This window comes from Hermetia illucens, chromosome 2 (genome assembly GCF_905115235.1).
Source record: "Hermetia illucens chromosome 2, iHerIll2.2.curated.20191125, whole genome shotgun sequence".
Classification (NCBI taxonomy): Eukaryota; Metazoa; Arthropoda; class Insecta; order Diptera; family Stratiomyidae; genus Hermetia; species Hermetia illucens.
The window spans coordinates 160,417,057-160,440,319 of NC_051850.1; the positions used below are offsets into that span (position 1 = coordinate 160,417,057).

A 23,263-nucleotide genomic window follows, 5' to 3' on the forward strand; every position below is an offset into this window, starting at 1 on the left:
TTATCGGTTGTGATTTGCGACCCTAGACAGGAGAAATTAGCAACGGTCTCAAAGTTGTAGTCTCCTAACTTTGTTCTTCCCATTTGACCAGTGGTGGTCAGAGGGTAGTATAGCTCCCAGGGCGAAACGTGGATTGGTACCCACGATGGAGCATAAAACCTGGGAAATGCCTGCTGAACCAACACCAACAGCTTTACTACCAAACCCTATCTCCACCTCCACGTGGTGACCGCTGGGAGCTCTTTCTTAATGAAAAGCTGCAGACGGAGAAGGATGAAGGCGAGTCTCCGGCGCCTAAAAACGGGAAAAATTGTACCAACTGGTCCTCCAGGTTGGGGGTTGGGTAGGGCAGACAACCTTACACAGAAAACAGCTTGTTACGAAGCCACAACAGGAGCCTCGGACAGGACGGACTTTAAAACGACGGACCCGGCAACGACAACGGATCAACGATTTGCGCATTTTCTCATGGAACGTGCGCTCCCTGTACAGAGATGAAGCTGATGAGCAGCTAGCCGATACCCTGTCCTAATATAGGGCTGATGTAACAGCGTTGCAAGAGATGCGATGGGCAGGAACCGGTTTCCTGGAGAAGAACCACTACACCATATATTATAGCGGTCATCCAGTAAACCATGTGCTCGGAGTAGGTTTCTTAGTCAGCCAAAAAATGAAACCTGCTGTTATCGGCTTTGAAAACATAAGCGAACGGCTATGCACTCTGCGCTTGCGAGGCAAGTTTAGAAATATAAGCCTCATAAACGTTCACGCCCCTAAAGAGGAGACTGCAGAGTCGGAGAAGGATACCTTCTACGAGACAGTAGAACGGACCCTCGAAGCCTGTCCCAGATATGATATCAAAATCATACTTGTGGATTTTAACAGCCAAGTAGGGAAGGAGCCCGTATTCAGGCGATACGTTGGCTCCCATAGCTTACACGAAAAAACAAATAATCCGGACTGCGGATTATTCAATTAGCAGGGTCACACGAAATGGTTGTCGGAAGTACCTGGTTTGCGCGGAAAGCGGTCCACAAACATACGTGCGCCTCTCCAGACGGGGCCACTTTCAACCAAATTGAGCACGTGTTGATCAAACGCCGCCACCTCTCAGCCTTGATGAATGTCAGAACATATAGGGGGGCCAATATAGACTCGGATCACTATCTCGTTGGCATGATGCTCCGAGCTCGAATAACAACACCACCCAGAATCCCCTCTGACAATCAGGTGTGAGTTAACACTGACGCCACCCACAACACAACCCTTCGCAACACCTATAAGAGGGAAATGGATGTCGCAATAACCGCAGTCAACAGCGATCCTGAAGATGAAGCATCAACAAATGATCTTCACAACCACCTAAAGAACGTTATTATGGATACAGCTACAAGCACACTTGGCCCCAGCCGCAAAAGGAGTCGGAACGGCTGGTTTGACGATGAATGTAAGCTAGCAACGGAACGGAAGAATGCCGCATACCGAGTAATGTTGCATTCTCAAAGAACGCGGGCACGCGCAGAGACTTATCACGAACTCCGTTGAGCGGAGAAACGACTTCACAGACGGAAAAAGGAAGCCTGGGAGAACCAACAAGCCTGTGAACTAGAAAAGTACCGGGAGCAAACGCACCAGGCGCGCAAGTTTTACCAACAAGTCAGCAGGATGAAGCCTCATACACCTCGATGCTCATCCTGCCGAGACAAAGAGGGAAATCTGATTTCCGACAGAATGGGCATATTAGAGCGATGGGTTGAGTACTTTGATGAGCTACTGAACAACCAGAACATCGGCGAGTTGGAGGTCCCGCCAACTGAAGACGACGGACAAATACTGCCACCACCAAGTTTAGGAAAAGCAGTCCGTGCAATTCATCGGCTAAAAAATCATAAGTCGCCAGGAGCCGATGGAATTACAGCCGAATTAGTTAAATATGGAGGCGACCAGTTACACCAAGTGGTTTATCAACTTATGCTCAAGGTATGGGACAGCGAATCAATGCCTGACGATTGGCAACGAGGCATTATCTGTCTCATACATAAAAAGGGAGATATCACACAGTGCAGCAATTATAGAGGTATCGCGTTGCTGAGTACCATCTATAAGATATTCTCCACTATCTTGCTAGGTCGGATAGCCCCATACGTTCAGAACATCTTTGGCCCATACCAAAGAGGCTTCACTCCAGGCAAATCAGCAACAGATCAGATTTTCTCTCTGCGTTGTTGGAATATGGACAACAGTTGCACCATCTGTTGATCGACTTTAAAGCCGCCTATGATAGCATAGCCAGGGTAAAACTGTACACGGCCATGAGAGAATTCGATATCCCGACGAAATTAATAAGACTGACTAGGCTGACCCTGACCAATGTGCGAGGCCAGATAAAAGCAGCAGGATCACTCTCAAGACCATTCGACATCAACAACGGTCTACGACAAGGGGATGCGCTATCATGCGTCCTCTTTAACCTGCCCCTCGAGAAAGTGATCCGTGATGCTGAGGTAAATGCAAGAGGTACGATCCTATTCAAGACCACCTAACTACTGGCCTATGCTGACGATATCGATATCATGGGAAGAACCACCCGAGACGTACAAACTGCCTTCATCCAGATCCAGCAGGCGGCAATTGGCGCGAGATCTTGGGCTGCACATCAATGAAGGCAAGACAAAATATATGGTGGCAACGTCAGCACCGAAGACGAATCAACCAACAACATCAAACCGCACTGGTCAAACACGAAGAAAAATAAGGATAGGAGAATACAACTTTGAGACCGTTGACAATTTCTCCTATCTAGGGTCGAAAATCACAACCGATAAGAGCTACGATGATGAAATCCGCGCACGCTTGTTGTCAGCCAACAGAGCCTATTTCAGCTTACAGAGACTGTTCCGCTCGAAACGTCTCACCATAGGGTCAAAGCTCTTACTGTACAAGACTATGATCTTGCCAGTCCTCATGTATTCCTCGGAAACTTGGGTTCTTAGCAAGAAAAATTGCGAACTCTTGGCCGCGTTCGAGAGAAGAATCCTCCGAAGAATTTTTGGTCCCCTGCATGAGGATGGTCGATTCCGTAGCCTACACAATGACGAAATCTATGAGCGATACCATGACCGTCCGATTGTGGACAAAATCCGGCTCAATAGGTTACGGTGGGTGGGTCACTTAATCCGTATGGATGAGGATGATCCAGCCCGAAAAGTCTATAAGGGCAATATCTATGGCAGAAAAAGAAGACGAGGCAGACCCTGCCTAAGATGGAGCGATGGCGTAGGTCAGGACGCCAGACAGTTTTTAGGGATATCGAATTGGTGGACCTCGGCGCAAAAGCGGGATGTTTGGAGTTCCTTATTAAGGCAGGCTTAGACCGGATACCGGTTGTTGTGCCGTTGATGATGATGATTTGACCAGTGCGGTTTGATGCTGTTGGTTGGCTGGTTTTCGGTGCTAACATTGCCACCATATAGCAGGTGTACTCCTAATTAATTTCCGGTGTTTTTTCGATAGATGGCGTTCTATGTTTTGTGTCGCTATTGGTCACACATACCTGCCATTTTCTTTAGTTGTATCGTGTGTCTAAACTGCGTTGACGTTTCCCCAAAAAGTTCCTCCAGGAAATTTTTAGTGCGCGTTAAAAATGTCGGCGTACGTACCGAATTTCAAGCATCTACGCAATGCATTGCTTTTCATGTTCACTCAAGGAAAATAGTGTCCAAAAGCCACTGTGCACTTGTGGAAGGTTATGGCGATCGTGCATTAACATTTCGAACATGTGAAACGTGATTTCGACAATTCAAAAACGGAGATTTCGACCTGAACGACGTCGTACGTTCCGGCAAGCGAAAATCGTTTGATGACGCCAAATTGAAAGCATTATTGGATGAAGACAACACGCAAACACAATGACAGCTTGAAGATACGTTGGGAGTTCAACAGCAAGCAATTTCGAAATGTCTGCGAGCTATGGGAAAAATTCAGAAGTGAGAGAAGTGGGTGTCGTCAGTTCATGCGAGACAAATGGAGAACCGAAAAGTGACGTGTGAAATGATGTTTCAACAGTACAAAAGAAAGTCTTTTCTCCATCGTATTGTTACGGGCGACGGTCCTTGGAGGACCCTAAACGCAACAAATCGTGGGTGAGTCCAGGGGAAGCATCGACATCGACGGCACGACTAAATCGTTATGGTCTCGGTGGTGATGTGATCTACTATGAACTGCTGAAACCTGATGAAACTGTGAACGCCGTTAGCTACAAACAACAAATGAAAGATTTGAGCCGAGCGATTGCGGAGAACCGACCAGAATATCAAGAAAGACAAAAGAAGGTGATTTTGTTCCACGACAATGCATCATCGCATTAGTCGAAAGTCGTTCGCGACACGCTGGGAAAACTCAAATGGGAGGTGCTTAACCATGCGACTTACTCACCAGAGCTGGATCCATCGGATTACCACCCCTGCCGCTTTGGGCCACGCACTTTCTGAGAGGCGCTTCGACTCCTACGAAAATTTGCGGAAATGGATCACTGAGTGGTTGACCTCGAAAGACAGTCGATTCTACTGGTGTGGTATTCACAAACTACCAGAAAGGTGGACAAATTGTGTAGAAAGCGATGGAAAATATAATATTTCGAATAAAATAACTATTATGGTTTCCTTGGAATTATGTATTTTATTCACAAAAAACCGCAAATTAATTAGGGGTACACATGGTATATATATATTCGATATCGTCAGCATAGGCCAGTAGTTGGGTGGACTTAAAGAGGATCCCCTCGCATTTACATCAACATCATGGATTACTTTTTCCAGGGCCAGGTTAAAGAGGACGCATGATAGGGCATCCCCTTGTCGTAGATCGTTGTTGATGTCGAATGGTCTTGATAGTGATCCTGCTGCTTTTATCTGACCTCGCACATTGAGGGTCAACTTAGTCAGTCTTACCAATTTCACCGGAATACCGAATTCTCTTATGGCCGTATACAGTTTCACCCTGGCTATGATACGCAACTGATGTCCATATTCCAACACTTTCTTAATAATAGTTGGATTTCGGTCCAACTTAGATTATTTTCTACTTCTAGCCTGAACTATACGGTTTAATTTCCAAAATATGGGAATATACTATTATTATCTTTATTTAAGCAGATAGCGGAATGGGATATTTTTTTGAGGCCTAGATTTCGAATGGATGCATCATTGTGATTTTTCAGATTTTTCGGTTGGATATGTTTCGAGAACGAGACCTGTTACACTTTGTGGGGTACACATTTTAAGCCCCCACTTCCCTATGTCCCTTCCGATATCAAAATTATCATCAGTTTCGAAAAGTACCAATTGAGTTCTTTCATTTGATGCTCCACAAGACCATATTCTGTGAAAAAAATTACACCCCCCCCCCCCCCCCCCGCACATATGTATGTTGAGCCTCTTTAAACTCAACGGAAAATGGCGTCCCTGTCTGTAAAGGGATTCACAGACCACTATGTTCTCACCAAATTTCGTGACAATTGGTTTAGCCATTTCCGAGTAAATCGAGTGTGCCAGACAGACATCGAATCGATTCTAATAAGGTTTTGTGTCAGAAAAAATTAAAAAAGAAGCGTTTTCCACCTGTTACCACTGATGAGTTGCCTCTGTCCTGGATGAAACCTTTAGTGGTCTTTCTTTTGAATCTCAATGTTGTTTGGTTATCACCGAGGGCATATGCTTTATCGTGTATTGGCAGTTCTAGCAGGTCCTTGGGACTACCTTCTTTGCTTCTATTGTCAGACAGGGATCTATAATTGCAATCTTTGCTGCATAGCGTTCATTTTATATCTAACAGTATCGCAAAGTTCTAATAAGACCGCACAATCAAAATCCCGTACAATGTCCATGAATCACTTGGCAACCAACTTTCTACGGTGATATTATGCTGGTTTTTATTTAGCGGGGGAAACTTGCTCCTTTTCGCCACTGTAACACTCAAGCACCTCAATCCGGACAATTTAGTGAAAATGATGTAAATTAATTTGTCTGAAATTCTTCGGGCTTAAATAGGCATCCTTCTCAGGTGTTGGCATGAAGGCTACGCTAAACTTCTGCCAAGAGGCTTCCCTTGCCCAGGGCAAGACTCACCAGAAAGATATTCCTCACAGGTCGTTTCTCTATTCCTTTCCTTACTATCGTCAGATAAATGCCATCCATGTCAACTATTTTCAAAGGCTCAGAGAATAATATAGCAGCTTCTTCTTTTTCCCTGGTAGCCACCGCTCTCGCAATGTTCCAGTTTCTTTTGCAACACTTTTTAAACTGTTTGCAAAAACATGTACTCTTAGAGAGGCTGTGCTGACTTAACGCTTAAGTATGAAAAAGAACCATCTATTTTCGACTTATCACGCTTAAGAATTTGCCACAGCCTGAAACCTATCTTTCCCCGCATAGTACTCTAGAAGTATGATTCAGCAGAACTTGAATCCGCTCTTTCGCCTCATACTACTCTAAAATGGTTCGATTTAGAGTTCCTAATTGAGCCTCGGCAGCCAAAGGAGGCCTTAGTCGCACAGGCAGCAGCACTTTATCACCAAGAATTCAATGAAGTTTCCCAAATCCGTTTTCCTAAGATTGCGAGTTTGTATTATAGACAGTTCATCCGTGGTAGTCAAATTGACTTCGAAGTAACGGTGGTTTGACTACCATGAGATTTCGTTTATCATTAGGACTACTATGTCTAAATTCCGACTGCATTGTCCAAACTCTGTCGTGGAGCGGTTGAACCTACCTCGTGACATCGGAGATAGAGGCGTGGTAAACGTGGTGGCACAACATCATCGAAAAGTGGATTCGCGGCGCGCTTATTTTTCCAGGCGAGTGTGCCATTCAGGACAGCGTGGTCGTCACCCGAGGTTATAATGAAAGAGCGGGTGGAGAACGACTAGTGCAGAATGTGTGGTTCGGCGTCAGAGGCGTTTATAATTTAAATAGGTAGGATCGTCCGAGCCTAAATGCTTGGCACTTAGTAATAGTATTAGGTAAAATCCGGCATCTGTCGAGATTGTGACAACTCGGAAATAATAATAATTGACACCGAAAAACAATTTTCGTTGTTGCAAGTCAAAACGGACGCGTCCCGCGTCTCTCGGCCTGGTCAGGTTTTCTTGCTGAACGAAGGGTTTTAGTCGAGCCAAGGAGACCCGTCTGAAAGTGCTCTCAACCTTGAGGCTTTAATGATGTCGGCCTCGCACGAGGAATTCGAATCGGCCCTCATAAGGTGGCTGCAACGACTTCCGAGGAACACCTGTCCTAATTAGGACATGGGTACAGGGTTCGAAATCCCTGGGCACGTCAGTCACGGTTTTCGTCTGGTTGACGGGTGATTGCAACTTCAGTTTTGGCATTGCGTCCTTGAGCAGACGCAACACACCGGTAGCGTTGAGTCCCGACCTGATGTCGAGAACAGGGTCGCTGGGGAGTCTCAGGTTCTCCCTGTATACCAGCTTCGCGGAATTGCAGCAAATGCAACTATCCAAACGCCTTTTTCAGGAAGCAGACCTAGACCGTGACTACAATCAAGATCTACCTTTCGAACGCAAAGTACAGTCGCCGTAAGTTTGGAAACTGCGGCCGCAAGTGTCGCCACCATTGCCTTCAGATCCTCTACTTCCCGACGGGTGTCCCTAGAGACTTCCACGAAAACGGGGCGTGCGAACAATTCGGCCTCATTTCTCGTAGCAACTGGCAAGGGGGTACGGTCGCCTAGCGTCAGCTCGTTCAGTAAGTGATTCTATTCGCTAGTGATATTTATTATGGTTGCAAATACCGATATTTCGGGAACCACTTGTTTCCTTCATCAGTGCTAACAAGATTTGTTAGTTGGTATAGAGAGAGAGCAAGTGTTAATTATTTCAAATAATTTAATTGCGAGAAACAACGCGAAATTACACTTAAATAAAGAAAGTATATTTTCCTAATTTAGCTTCGCCTGAGTTTGTCGGTAGGTTCTCGCGCTTTTTCTCAGCTTGATGTTTCAGGTTCTGGTGCGGTTCCATCGATCAGATTAATAACAGGTAAAAATTGTGTTAATGAAGTGCAAAGAGCTGAATTGTCCAAAAGGAACCGCTCCCTATATTCTCGTATGTGACTAGCACAAGAACGTGTTGATAAAATACCTCAGTAGAGCTGGGTAGAACGGTAGAATTTTTCAATTCCCACTTTCGATCCGAATCGTTTCTAAATAAAAAGATGTAGCCGACACAGGAAGGGGCTGCATATAATATTCTCGGGTGTCCTCTTTGGCAATTTTCTTCTGTAATTCTTGACTTCCTAAACATTGTATTACATATTAATCACATCCCTTTTTATAGAACTAGAATCAGCCCACAATATTAATCCAATTGAATTTCAAGATAAAGAAGATTAATCATATCTGCTTCAAGATAAAGCAATTGTTCCATTGGAAGCGATATAAAATTCCGTCACTCTCCACTCTGGGCCTGAGTGAGTAATTTTCAACGCTGTGAGTATGTCATTGGAATCTAAAGGGATCGAATGTGAACATAAAATCTCACTCCAAGTTCCTTATTGTGGTAGCGACTCCGTGGACCATATGCCGCATCTGTTTGTGCTAGGCACGATCTTAAGTGGAATTAAATAGTCATTTACAGATTTCTCGAAAAAGGACAGATTCCTTGCATGTGTATTATTATGATGATTTCATATATTTGAATTATTTTTTCTTCAAAACAATAGTTTTATTTAGCGGCTCTTGATAAACACTTAAAATTATACATTCTTGTGATTATTGGGTGCCCAAATGAAATACAGAAACGTTATCATTTATAGGCTATTTTGTGTATAACTTTCGGCCTCTTGGTTTTATGAATCACTTGCAGGGATTCATTACGAGTTATCGCGTAAAAAAGTGATATTCTGGTTAGTAAATTCAGTAACGTTTAAAACAGTCTTGAAGTTCCTACATTACCCAGAATTATGTTTCTCCATAGAATAATACATAATTTTTTGATACCTAGAAAATAATCGATTCCAGTTAACCCGTTGGGGAGTTTCGTCCCCACGTACTCGAGGAGGGCGATCAGACCCAAGTCTGCAAGGGACTCATCTGAAGTGGCTCTGCCACGAAGCCTCACCGGAGGTTATCTGGTACCATGGGAACCGGGGTGGCCCTCTGAGAGCATATGCTCCAGGAGAATTCCTGGAGGATGTGTTCTCGGCCCGGTTATTTGCAATTTTGCTGTTCGATTGGTGACTTTGAGGTAATGGGTGTCGAAGCAGGACTTATTGTCGAAAGTGACTCCAATAGATTTGCAATAGATTTTGATTGTGTTGTATTTTGTATTTCATTCAGTGAGAAGGGATTCTCCGAAGGTTTTCAAGAGGTGTCGTTTTACCGATTTGACTCCGGCCTCCCATAATCCACTGAAATGGACTATTTGGTGGAATGTGATGCCACTCGATGTGGTCATTCACCATTCATGCTGGCGTTTCTTGCGTCATTGTTTGAAACAAGGTCCTTATTTCCTTTCCAGCTGCTATGATGTTGTTCCACAATCGCTAAAGATGGCTTTACATTTTCCTCTTCTGGATCGTTTTACCGCCGCTATGCATGCTGCTGACGTGAGATCACTGACTAACTCCAGATGCATAGCTTTCGTCGCAAGGCAGATGAATACCGCAATGTACGACTTGGCAGTCTTTGCTCCCCGATCGTTTGACCATTTAATCCTTCATGCTTATTGGTACTTCTCCTCTACATTTCTTGGTTGCATTTCCAATTCCGGATATGATCATTCTCGTTTCAACTCCAATAAATTTGCAGTGTATTCCGTAATGAAGAAATTCTGGGAGCCTTGGTCTATTAGCACGCGCAGTTTGATGAAGTCGCTGTTGACATTGTGCAGCTCAATTATTACGGTTGCCAATAGCACTGTCCACATGTTTCCCCGATTCACGAGGTAGCTCTTGGACTGGTCAGAATGGTTCGGATTTGACTTTTTTGACTTCTTAGGGGAGGAGAACTTGTTCATTTCTTCAATGATGTGGTACTGGGTTTTCAGGAATTCTAGGAATGCCTCTAACTTAGGTACGTCCGCTGTGGCGCCAATTTTCCGTTGCCATTCTGCTCTTGACTCTAGATCAAGCTTGCTCTGCAGAATGAATATCATGATTGCGTCGAATGGGTCAACCTCCACGTCTTAGGAATTCGTGATCAGCTCGTTGGTCGTATCAATCATTCTTTTGATGCCTTCGGCGTTTACCACAGTTTTCATGTTCCAAAACTGGGCAATCATGCGCTTGTTGTCGTATCTCTTCGTCAAGAGATCCCAAGCGGCGAAATAGTTGGCATCCGACATATTAAGATGCCTAATATTCTGAGACGCTTCTCCCTTTACTGATTCCGGAAGATACTGTCGCTTCTGCACCCCAGACAGTCTCCCGTTGTCGTGGACAAGAAATTTGAAGAGGTCTCTGAACGAAATCCAAGCTGACCAAGTTCCATCGAACGTTGGAACCTTAATCCGGTCCAGTCTGACCGCATCTGGTTCTTCTGATTGTAAGGTTCCATCCGCTGAGTCGTTGGTGTGTTCCGCTTTTTAATGTTTAGCGCTAAACCATTACCAGTGCACCAACGAAGCAGTGTCAGATTGAGGGAAAACACAGTCCATAGGCGATGATATAGCGGAAAATAGCTTAAGGTCGTCGGCATAGAGTAAACAGGGACAATTAAGGAGGGATGGGATAAAAAATAAAAATAATAGAAAACCCAAACTCCGCCGAAGCCGATCCCAAGCCCGGTTTTGAAAGGAGCAGGGTTGGATAGCTTCAGTCTGAATGGCTGTACGCCATCGCAGCGTCTCAAAGGGTAGGTGAGGAAAGTGCAAGAACTTTGCAGGTATAAAATGCAAATCCATCCAATGAGAAGAAGGAGAAATTTGAGGTCCGGTACGAATAACCGGCGGGAGTCGTCTGACTTGGTGACTGGTTCGGGCTCCCTTAATGGACAGCACGGCGTCGAAACCGCTAGTCGTGGAGCAGTTCGACGTCTAGGCGCAACGACGAGTAAGAGCATAGTTCCGCCTGCTGCAGCTGTTTCACCACAATCTGTGGCGACTACTTCAGCAGTCTCGCGTAGGCAGCGGATGAAATGGACTGAAGAAATGAACCTCTTTATCATCCGCTCCTACTACGAAATAACGGCGGGGCCGGGTACAACATCTTACCGCCCCTTGTTGCACCAGAGATTCGTCGAACGGTTCCCGCAATTCGCGCACGTGACTGTGCAGTGAATCGCAGACCAGTACCGCTTTATTACTTGCAGCGACACAATCCCGGTCACCATCAGGGAGCGTGTTCGACTTGAGGTCATCGGGGAAACTGGTGACCGAGAGTCGATGGGGGTAGAGGCGGCTGCATCAACAATATCACGTCGCACTGCAGGTAACAGTTTCAGAACTCGTCGAAGCACTCTTCTCCACCGTCCACCTGAGGTCTCCGCTGAGGTTCGGGACGAATTCCAAAGAGTGTGTATAGATTTCTCGGATATGGATCCTTTGCATAGACCGGGTAATCCCAGGCTCTATGCATCTCCAGCAACTCTGGGAATTCTATCTCAAATCAATGGTGAGATTGCATTTCGGCTGTGTGCTGACATGTCGCTGCTGCAACTACAATCACTTGTCGGCTGTCAGATTGCACGGTCAGAAGATTCGCTTTCGTGTTATTGATTTGAGCGACCAAAGAGATCCACCATGGAAAATTCGTCTGGAACGGCGGCGGAACTCACTTAGGCAGGACATTGGTTACCCGCCCAGCATACTGAGTGGATCACCGCCGAAGGTACCCGCCATGCCAATACGCATGGCATGAATTTCGCGTATGTTACCGAAGAGGAAGTTCGACGAGCCATAAACAGCTTGAAGAACTAGAGGGGCCCAGGTCTGGATCGGGTGCAGAATTTCTGGTATAAGAAATTTACCAGCGTACACAGTCGGTTGGCACGCAGTATAAATGAGGTCATGAGTCGGCCGGAGGAATTTCCACCCTTCCTCACTGCGGTTGGCACGCAGTATAAATGAGGTCATGAGTCGTATGGCCTACGTGCTAAGTGCGAACTGACACACTTGACGTACTTAGATGACATCAAGCTGTATGCTGGGACTGACAACCATCTTAGAGAATAAAATAAGCGCGGTGAATGTATTCGCCATTCCTTTACTGGCTTATGCATTCGGAATATTACCGTGGATGAAGACCGATCTGGAAAACGAACAGCGGCCGATGCGGACTAGTATGTCCAAACTCCGAATGCATCACCCAAAGTCTACCGTGGAGCAGATGAACCTGCCTCATGACCACCCGAGCTTATAAAAAGCTCATAATGAAAGAACGGGTGGAGAACGACCAGTGCAGAATGTGTGGTTCGGCGTTAGAGCCGTTGGACATAACAAACTTGACGTACTGTTAGTTGACAAGACGGGCCGCTCCGCGTAGATTATTGATGTTGCTATCCCCCATAATGGCAACATTGAACGGAAATATGTGGAGAAGAAGGTGAACTATGAGCCATTGGCTGGTTCAAACCATACAGAAGCATACCATTCTGCATACGTGCTCGATGTTGCGGGGAGTTCTCGACGGATTTTCCCATTAACCTGCCATTGGCCGCCGCCACCAGCGCCCCTTTAGTTTTTAAGTACGTAGGATCGTCCGAGCCTAAATGCTTGGCACTTAGTGCTAGTATTAGGTAAAAACCGGCATCTGTCGAGATTGTGATAACTCGAGAACCCACAATAGGTCCCTGCGACGTCAGCGGAGGAGAAGAAGGAGCGGGATGTGCAGCCCTCAAAAGAGATCTGGTATAATCGGTTGAAAAGGTAAGGGGCAAGCCATAAAACAAGTGGTACGGAAACGCTTAGAGACCAGAGTTTGGATAAAAGTATCTTATGATTTAGTGTCGAAGGCTTTAGCCAAGTCAATAGAATGCACCTCCTGCCGTGAATTTAGACATTTGGCGACAAAGTTGGTAAAGTCGAGCAAGTTGTCTTGCGTATTGTTCATTAAAATAAATATAAAATTTGTAATGAGGATCTGCATGGGGAACTCCGCCAAGCTATTAACATAGTATGCTGGTTCCGAGACCAGGTAAAGGAGGAGGGTTTGAGGCAACGTACTCTGTACTATCCTCAATTAAACAAAAATAAAATGCTGAGAGCAGGGAAAGAGATAAATAAAGTTATTCCACTATGCTAAATCCTACCTGATCTCTCTTGGTGACAGGTCCCGCGACAGGCCGACCAAGAAAATGCATACAATATCGTTACAAACATGATGATCCGATTGAGTCACAAGCCTCGGAGAAATGCTAGGTCGTCCACCGTAGTCAACGCGGTAGGACGGGCCCCAGTCCTGTCGAGAAATGGGCATGGGTTCTTGACGCATGGACGGCGTCAGGACGTAAGCAAGTTAGTTCGAACAAAAGAAACAAAACAAATACGTGTCTGCACGCGAAATGTTGGCACCCTAACTGGAAAGACGGAAGAACTCGCAAGAGCCCTTCGGAGAAGGCGCATTGATATCTGCGCTCTGCAAGAAACTCGATGGTCTGGTGCCAAAAGCTGCGACATTGAACTCGGACGCGGTAAAAATGGCTATAAACTTCTCTATTTTGGTAACCCACACACTCAATATGGTGTTGGCATTGCCATCTCAGAGGGTTTCCGTGATGCCATTAAAGAAGTCGAACGATTTGATGATCGGCTGATGAAGCTCACCATTATATTAGCTGATCGCACTATTCACTTCTTCACCGCGTACGCGCCACAGACAGGCCGACTTGATGCTGAGAAAGATGCCTGCTGGTAACTTCTCGATGAAAAGACTTGTCACATGCCTCCTAACGACTATAGTATTATTGCCGGCGACCTTAATGGTCATGCGGATGAAAAGGCAGACGGTAACAGGTGCCATGGGGGAAAGGGGTTCGGAGCGCGCAATGAGGCTGGCGAGCGTATAATCGATTTTGCGGACACCCATGACCTTGTACTTATGAATACATGGTTCATCAAACGATTGCCTTTTAGCTATTCTTCGACTCCGCAACTAGTTCTGGCGACCTGGCCCGTTCAGCTCGAACGTTATTATGCAAAAGGAATACCACAAATTAGTATTCGTTCGCTGGCCGTTCGGCAGCTCATACAAAAATCAAATTTCAAGATGCTTTGTGTCACCTCACTGTAACAATTCCACTTTCGCATCGAGCGCAGCTGGTATTTTCGCCCCGTTAGGACGTAGTTCTAATTGCACGCTTCCACTACCCGCGACTCAGCATAGAAAATAATTTTACGCCGAGGATAGAATTCCAAAACAATGAATAAAAACGACCTGCGCTCAATGAAGAAAGAACAGTTTTATTTCACACTAATTGGAACGAAAGAGTTTAAAGAAATTATGAGTCGTTGCACCGCAAGAACAACCGTCTATCTCTAGGCTGGAGGCAGAAGAGACCGATTCGTCTCCATGTGGTTCTTTATGCCCCCAACCAACGGCACACTCTCACCGCTAGCTCTTCACTCCCGTGGCGAGTTGTAAAGGCGTGGAGAGTTCCGTGCGCCATCTATCCCTCGTATCCGCAACATTAGAAATAAATTTCGAATGCCGCGAATCCTGCTGCGCCACATCACTCCGCCCCCAGATGAAACCTAGGGGGTTACAGCGACTAAATCCGGAACTGCGTTCTCCATTAGTCCGCGAAGCGAACGCGACGTTGCTTCGGGGCGCACACGGGTTTCAGCCTGGACAGGGAGACCGCCTTTTTGCGTTCGCCGATCTCGAGCTGGAAGAAATGTTCTCCCCGCTCGAGAACGCGGTACGGGCCTTCATATGGAGGCTGCAGCGGCTTCCGGACGGCATCCGTCCTGACCAGGCCGTGCGTACACGTGTCCAGCTCCTTGGGCGCACTGGCAGGTGCGGACGAGTGTCGGGTAGGTGGTGTGGTTTTGATGTGTCGGAGATTGTCCCTCAGCAGACGCACCAACCCCAACTCTGTGAGACCCGATCTCTTGTCGAAGACCGGATCGCTTGGGAGTCTTGGGTTCTCCCCGTATACCAGCTCCGCGGGGCTGGCAGCAAATTGCTCTCGGCGGGTTGTACGTAGGCCGAGTAGGACCAGACTTGAGTCCAGGACGGATCGTCGCGTGCCATAATGGCGGCTTTCAGCGTCTGGTACCAACGTTCTAGGATCCCATTTGATTGCGGGTGGTAAGCAGTAGTTCGCTGGCGTTTAAATCCCAGGAATTTGCCTAACTCCGAGAAACGGGTGGACTCAAATTGCATTCCCTGGTCAGTGATGACCACTGCAGGGACGCCAAAGCGAGGTATCCACTCTCGACAGAGGACTTCAGCACAAGATTGCGTCGTTATGTCCTTCAGAGGTATTGCCTCAGGCAACCGCATAAACCTGTCGATGATTGTAGGGCAATACTTGTAACCGTGCGAGTCTCGCAAAGGTCTATGTCGAGGTGTATGGTGTCGAACCGCTTGGTAGTGCGGGGGAATGAGCCCACTTCTTTCCTTACATGCCTAGTGACACACTTCTGGCATCCGATGCACTCTCTGGTCCAGGAGTTGACATCCTTGTTCATGGAGGGCCAGGTGACTAGCCGATTTGTTGTCCTGATGCCTGGATGCGCTAAGTCGTAAACCGCGTGTAACACTTCCTTGTGAAAGGTGGCCGGAATGTATAGCTGGGGTCCCTTTTCCGAATCTTCGCAGCAGAGAAAGAGGTTCGAGCCGAAGATAGGCAAGTCCCGAAATTTGTATTTGGGGTTGGATTTGAGGCTCTGAAGTACTGCGTCATCCTCCTGCGCCTTGGCAATAGCCGAGAAGTCGAGTGAGGCGGGGATGTTAACCTCGAAGATACGAGACAAAGCGTCAGCAACTATGTTGTCCTTGCGGGACATGTGCTGCATGTCTGACGTAAACTGGCTTATAAAGCTCAGACGTCGAAGCTGACGGGGGACGCTTTGTCGGGCTTTTGTTTCAAAGCATACGTGAGAGGCTTATGGTCTGTGAACACTGTGAACGGCCTGCCTTCTAGGGAGAAGCGGAAGTATTTGATGCTCAAGTACGCGGCGAGCAATTCGCGATCGTAAGTGCTGTGGTTCCGTTGAGTGGAATTCAACTGCTCAACGGCTGCCAAACTTGATGCACCTTTTGGTGAAGGGCAGCACCTACTGCGATGTCAGAGGCATCAACAAAAACGGCTGGGGATGCATCTTGCAGAGGAAATGCCAAGAGTGTAGCGTCGGCCAGTTGTTGACGGGATTTGTTAAACGCGCGGACAGCCTCTTAAGACCACACGATCTCTCGTATGGCCTTTGTTTTGGGGCCAATTTGTAATGAAGATCTGCATCGGGACCTGAGAATACAGTTGACAGTTTGCAATTAGGCATAGCCAGCGATCACAGTCATACGAATATATCGAAGTCCAAAAACTGACAAATATAACGACATAAGCCATAGGAAAAGGCCTTAAAGTAGTAAATTTGCTGCTGCTAGTACCGTACATCTTCCTAAAGGACCAGCATGGAAAGTGGTTTCCATTCCCACCCAGACAATAAATTCACTTTAAACATTTTTGCTGGTTTTAAGCTTGCACCCTGCAATGATCATTTCTTTCGAACACGGCGAACTGGCTCAATGGGGCACCTTCTCTTGGCAGATAAACTTCGCCCGATTGTTCCCATCTGCCCCGAAATTATTTCAATAACATTTTGGCTCGCGTCATTTCTAAATCTCCGCTAATTACGTGGCACCCAATAAAAATTCTTTTGACCCTCGACGTGCTTGAATCGACCAAGAAGGATCACACTCGCATCGCGAGCGAATCGCTCATAAAAACTCAAATCGGCGGACACCTTCTGAAAAGTTTGCGCGTGAACCCGTCGTAGCCAATTCCGACATTTCTCAATGAAACTCAGAAATTCTTTTCTGTTCTATTTTCGGCATGAGAAAGGAAAATTGCCGGAAAACTTGCGGCGAGGGAAGCGAGACCGGGTGAAAGCTTGCCGCATGTTTCGTGCGAATTCTTCGAATGGGGTCATATATTAATTGGCGCCGATGACCTACCATTTGCGGAGCAACGGCAGCTATTTTTGCGTGTACCAGACGTGTGTGCTGTCTTCCCGTCGGGGTGAGTTTATTGATTCTGGGGGAGGATTGATATATGGTGCCCCAGCGGAGAGTTCATCCCGGGGATCCCCCCTGCGAATTCAATTCAATTAAGACTGAGTCTGGGTCGGACGCTTACCTTCTGCAGATGATCCGCCGTCAATCACTCAGCTTCCACTCGAGTTGCTGCGGAGGGCACTCTGGGTAATTCAGGCTGCAGGCACGCTTCCCTTCAACCTCAAACACGGCACTTTTTATCGATTCACAAGTCGCGCAAGGAACTTGCCTCGAGGGTGTAACCGCTTCAATATGCAATCGAAATCTCAAATATCGCCACAGGCAATTTGCTATCGCCGAATTGATTAGATCCGAATGAGTTTTGTTTATTTTGCTTGCCTTATCTCGTCCGGGAACAGCAACTTCCAAGCAGGTTTCCCGACAACCACACGACACTTGTTTACATTACCCGGAAAATCACTGAAAACTCGAAAATTACGCGGAAGGAGAAACTGGAAATTAGCGAAACAGGACGCACACTATTGGCAAATCATAATTTCATAGGAGCACTACGAGAAAACAATACAGAACGCAACAAAATCGGAGAATTCACTGCACCGACACGAGACCTCACCCGCCTAAACACTGTACGCCATCATATTGTTCACCCGTCGCTGATTTTTGATAGGCGACCGCGACTAAATCCAATTTGTCCGCTGAGATTTGACGTTTCGAATCACCGTAATGACCGCCTCGCCATCTGCCGTTCGAAACAAGAAACGTTCGTTTCGCGGCTAACTGGGTTTGAATTTATGAATATTGCCCATCATCGCGGCACAGATAAACCGAAAAAAACAACAAACCTAAATTTTCCATTCCCTTTATCTTCAAGCAGCAAAGATAATATCTTCTTGCAACAAAGAATGTGCATTGTTACACGGTCCATATCATACATTAAAATTTGGGGAAAGTAGCTAAGCACGCGATAAGTATTTTGAGTGAATGTCAACAGTTTGACGAGACACGAATTTCACTGAGGACTGCATACGAAGAACACCATTTTCTCAAGCTTAGTATTCGTCGAAATTCCCAATATTAAGGGAGAAAAAGCCGTTTAAAGTTTTTCAAAAGATTCCTCCACTTTTCGGCCATTTCCCCACCACATAGACCCCCCAACCCATATACCATTTTCAAGGTCTAAATCTCCTCTATGTTAGTTAGTTTAGTTAACTGGGGGGAGCCGCAGCTCCGAGCACTCAGGCCATTGTTAGGCCCATTGTACTATCCCCGTAAGTTGCCTATTCAATGGCTTCCCGCCTACGGTGTTCGCAGGCTTTAGCGAATCTTAGAACATTCTCCAGAGGCAGAGAGTGTGCAGATTCTTCATTGAAGAAAATCTTGCCAAGGCGTCTTCGTCTGAAATCTGAGGATGCCGGGCAGCTGCATAAAAAGTGCAGGGCCGTCTCCTCCTCCTTCTCATATTGGCTGCACACAGCCGAAACCACTACCCCAATCTTTTCCAATTGGTAGTTTAGGGGGCAGTGTCCCGTCAAAAGCCCTACTAGGGTTTTCATGTCCCACTTCTTAAGGGACAACATAAATGCCGCTCTAGAGGCGCTAGGCTCCTTCACAAGGATTTTCGCTTGCCGGCAAAAGTCCAAATTTCTCCACTCGGTTGCGTGAATCCTTGCAATTTCACCCTTAAGAGTAGACTTGACAGTATATGGTCGGATTCCAAGAGCTGGTTCTGGCCCCACCATTATGGATCCAGACCCTTGGCGAGCTAGTCTGCAAGCCTCCTCATTACCGGCGATGTTAGAGTGCCCCGGCCAAGTTTCAGCAGCACCTGATGACAACTCCACACCAACTGGCTTGACACGTCGTTGCCATTTAGTGCTGATAATGCCGCCCGACTGTCGGAATAGATTCGAATGGTGCGACCACTCCATTTCTGCCGCAGACATTCTTCTGCTGCCAACGAAATGGCATATATTTCCGCTTGGAATATGGTCGTCATTTTTTCAAGGGGTCGGGCCAGTTCTATAATCGGATTCTCCGAGATCACCCCTGCGCCCGATACATCCTCCATGACTGACCCGTCGGTGAAGATTATTAGGTCTGTAATCTGAAAAGATTCCTGGCCACTTCTCGACCATTCTTCTCTTTCGGTGATTCCGACATGTCTTTTCAAAGACGAATCTGGAAACCATATGATCGGTCGGTATCAGGACTACCGTTTGATTGGCCGCCTTTCCACGCCCCACTGGTATCGAGCCTATATGCGTCGTTGGCAACTTTCCGTTTCACCTCCAAGTGAATGGGGGGTAAATTTAGCATAGCTTCAAGTGCCGCAGTCGGCGTAGTACTCATTGCTCCAGTAATACTTAGGCAACCAAGTCTCTGAATCTGCGTTAGCAGCTTCCTGCTATTAACAAAGTTCAGTCTTGGCCACCAGACGATGCATGCATACATCAAAATGGGTTTTATTATGGATGTATACATCCAGTATATCCGTTTAGGTGAAAGTCCCCAGGTCCTACCTATCGCATTCCTACAGCATCAGAGCAATCTGCAGGATTTCTGATATTGTTCCTGGATATGATGCTTCCACGTTAACTTGGAGTCGAAATGTACTCCTAAGTACTTGACTGTTTGTGCCAGCTGGATTTCCGCCCCTGCTAAGGTGGGTAGCGTATCGCTGGCCCCCCTGACGTCCCTAGTTAACATAACTAGTCCAGTCTTCCTAGCGTTCACCGTGAGTCCATTGCGGAGGCACCAGTTGTGGGTTACATGCAGAGTTGCATTCAAGCGGTCACATACTGTGTTGCAAACTTTAGAACTTACGGCTAGGTCGTTCGCAAATGCTTGCGCGAAGACTTTTTTGTCCTCCAGGAGCCATAACAGTTGAGAGAGAACCCCTCCCTGTGGACAGCCTCTGGGACATCCTGGTTCAATAGACTTCCGGCCGACTGATATGTGGATTTTTCTCCACTCTAGCATGTGAAGGATCCAACTGATTAGCAGCGGTTCGATTCCATGCTGTCTTGCCGCATCACAAATTGCCGCGAATGAGGCATAATTGAAGGCACCTTTGATGTCCATGAATGCGCCTAAGGCGTATTCTTTTTCGGACATCGCCTTTTCAATTTTTGCCGTAAGTTCATGGAGTGCTGTCTCCGTGGATTTGCCTTTCTGGTAGGCGGAATGTGTGTATCCCTTATGAACCGATCTACTAGTCTTTCTAGTCCTTTTAGCAGAAAGGACGTTAGGCTGATCGGTCGAAAGCTTTTTGCGTCTGTGTAAGTGGGTTTTCCTGGTTTGGGAATGAACAACCCCTTCACATCCCGCCATTTAATTGGAACATAAGCGTGTGCAAGGCATGCACGATATATATTCCGAATGTGTAGACCCAGGGCATCCATTCCTTCTATTACTAGCGCAGGGATGATGCCATCCGGACTTGCAGACTTGTATCTATGGAACGAGTTAAATGCCCATTCCACTCGCTCCAGTGATACTACTTTGCATGCTAGATTCCAGTCGCTCGGTTGAGGGCTGTATGCACTTGTTGGCCCCGAGATTAGATTTTGGATGCTGCCTGGGAAGTGTACTTGACGCAAATGATTTGCCGTTTCTTCATCGCTTTCTGTGTACTTCCCATTTTGTAAACGAAAAGAACCCAGCTTCTGGCTACGTTCTTTGAGCAGAATCCGCTTCAGCTTTGAGAGTTAGTCTCTTCGCAAAAGCGCCTCTAAGATGATCGTTTAGCCGATCTTATGTTCTTTTTTAGAGCCTTCTGTGCCTCTTTATAGCGATTCCAGCTAGTGCTTGATTCACCCTTCAGGGTACGATTAAGGAGCATCCTTGTCGTTCTCCTCTGTTTTGCCAAATCAGAGTTCCACCATGGTGTTTTACCTTTCTTTGGCATCTTGAGTGGACAGCTTTCTTCGAAAGCTTCTCTCATGCTAGTTGTGATCATCTGGGTTGTCTTCTCAATTCCAGCAATGGATTTGATGCGCTTCCCAGGGATCGTGACTTGGGCGCTCAATTCTATTTGATACATCACCCAATCTGTCTTCCTCGGATTCCGAAATGGAGTGGGTGGAGGTGGATCCATGCCCATAACGAAATCAATGCATCTGTGATCCGAGAGTGTGATATTGTTTGATACTCTCCACTCCCCGAGATGCCATCGTGATGTCGATGACCTCTCGCCTGACCACGTTGAAGAAAGTGGGTTCATTCATAGGATCTGCAAATCGGTTCCTACTAGATACTCCATTAGTCTCGATCCTCTTGCATTGATGTTCGAACTTCCCCAGCATATGTGGTGAGCGTTGACATCATATCCTGCTATTACCCCCATGCCTCTACTTTTGGTATATTGGATAGCTCTGATGAATGTTCCACTGGGAACGTCTTCTGCGTCGTAGGAGAAATATGCAGAGCACCATAGTATCTCTTTATCTGACCTGTTGACCTTTTATGGTTAGCTTAGCCGATGTGGTGTCGCCATCACATAGGTCGTTAACCAGGTTAGCCTGGAAGTCTTTAGAGACTACCATGCAGGTGCGGGGTCGATCGCTTCCATTGGCATACAATAGGTCAGTATGTTGGAAGTTCAGGCCCCTGACTGCCACACCAACAACCCACAGTTCTTGTATGAGGTATATAAATGTCTTGCAGCTATTGATCCGACGACTGATAAGTGCAGTCGCCGCTTTACAATGCTGCAAATTTACTTGGGAATGTGGCACCTCATCTACGTTTCAGATGTAGATGCTGGGGGCTCCATGTCCTCTTCAACGGTTTTAGGAGCCGACACTTGTAACGTGACGGTCCCTAGCGCATAGTAGAGCCGGCAGCCCGATTTTTCACTATCGGGTTCGGGAACGCCGATAGTGAGAAAAGTTCCCGGCCTATCAGCTCTCTCCTCTGTTTTGCTACCTAGCAGCAACCAGGTGGGCGTGTTAAGGATGTTCTGTACACCAGAACCCCAACACCATTTCGCTCTTTTTCTGGAAGCCAGTGCTAGTGATCACGAATTAAGCTCCTTTTCTCGAAATTCTCAATATTAAGGAAGATTTGAGCGTTTAACGTTTTTCAAAAGACTCCTCCACTTTTCGGCCATTTCTTTACCACACAGACTCCCCAACCCATATACCATTTCAAGGTCTAAATCTCCTCCATACTAGTGACCACGAGTTAAGCTCCTTTTCTCGAAGTTCTCAATATTAAGGGAGATATGAGCGTTTAAAGTTTTCCAAAGGATTCCTCACTTTTCGGCCATTTCCCCACCACACAGAGCACCCAACCCATATACCATTTTCAAGGTCCAAATCGCCTCTACACTAGTCATCACGAATTAAGCTCCTTTTCTCGAAGTTCTCAGTATTAAGGGAGGTATGAGCGTTTTAAAGATTTTTCAAGAGATTCCCCTACTTTTCAACCATTTCCCCACCACATGGACCCCTCAACCCATATACCATTTTCAAGGTCTAAATCGCCTCTACACTAGTGGTCACGAATTAAGCTCCTTTTCTCGAAATTCTCAATATTAAGGGAGATATGAGCGTTTAAAGTTTTTCAAAAGATTCCTCCACTTTTCGGCCATTTCCCCACCACATACACCCCCCAACCCATATACCATTTTCAAGCTCTAAATCTCCTCTATACTAGTGATCACGAATTAAGCTCCTTTTCTCGAAATTCTCAATATTAAGGGAGATATGAGCGTTTAAAGTTTTTCAAAAGATTCCTCCACTTTTCGGCCATTTCCCCACCACATACACCCCCCAACCCATATACCATTTTCAAGCTCTAAATCTCCTCTATACTAGTGATCACGAATTAAGCTCCTTTTCTCGAAATTCTCAATATTAAGGGAGATATGAGCGTTTAAAGTTTTTCAAAGATTCCTCCACTTTTCGGCCATTTCCCCACCACATACACCCCCAACCCATATACCATTTTCAAGCTCTAAATCTCCTCTATACTAGTGATCACGAATTAAGCTCCTTTTCTCGAAATTCTCAATATTAAGGGAGATATGAGCGTTTAAAGTTTTTCAAAAGATTCCTCCACTTTTCGGCCAT

At 46.3% G+C, this 23,263-nt stretch overlaps 2 protein-coding genes across 2 annotated transcripts in view; one reads left to right on the top strand and one right to left on the bottom strand.

The window, feature by feature from the left end:
* The window catches only part of LOC119647998 (tyrosine-protein phosphatase non-receptor type 4), a 73,820-nt gene extending 55,958 nt beyond the window's left edge, over positions 1-17,862 (bottom strand). Inside the window, exon 1 of the mRNA XM_038049384.1 lies at positions 17,311-17,862. The gene's annotated coding sequence lies outside the window, so the exon portion shown is untranslated. The remainder of the gene's footprint in view (positions 1-17,310) is intronic.
* LOC119648001 (putative odorant receptor 92a) overlaps positions 1-23,263 on the top strand; it is a 76,310-nt gene that overhangs the window by 36,338 nt on the left and 16,709 nt on the right. The window lies entirely within an intron of this gene.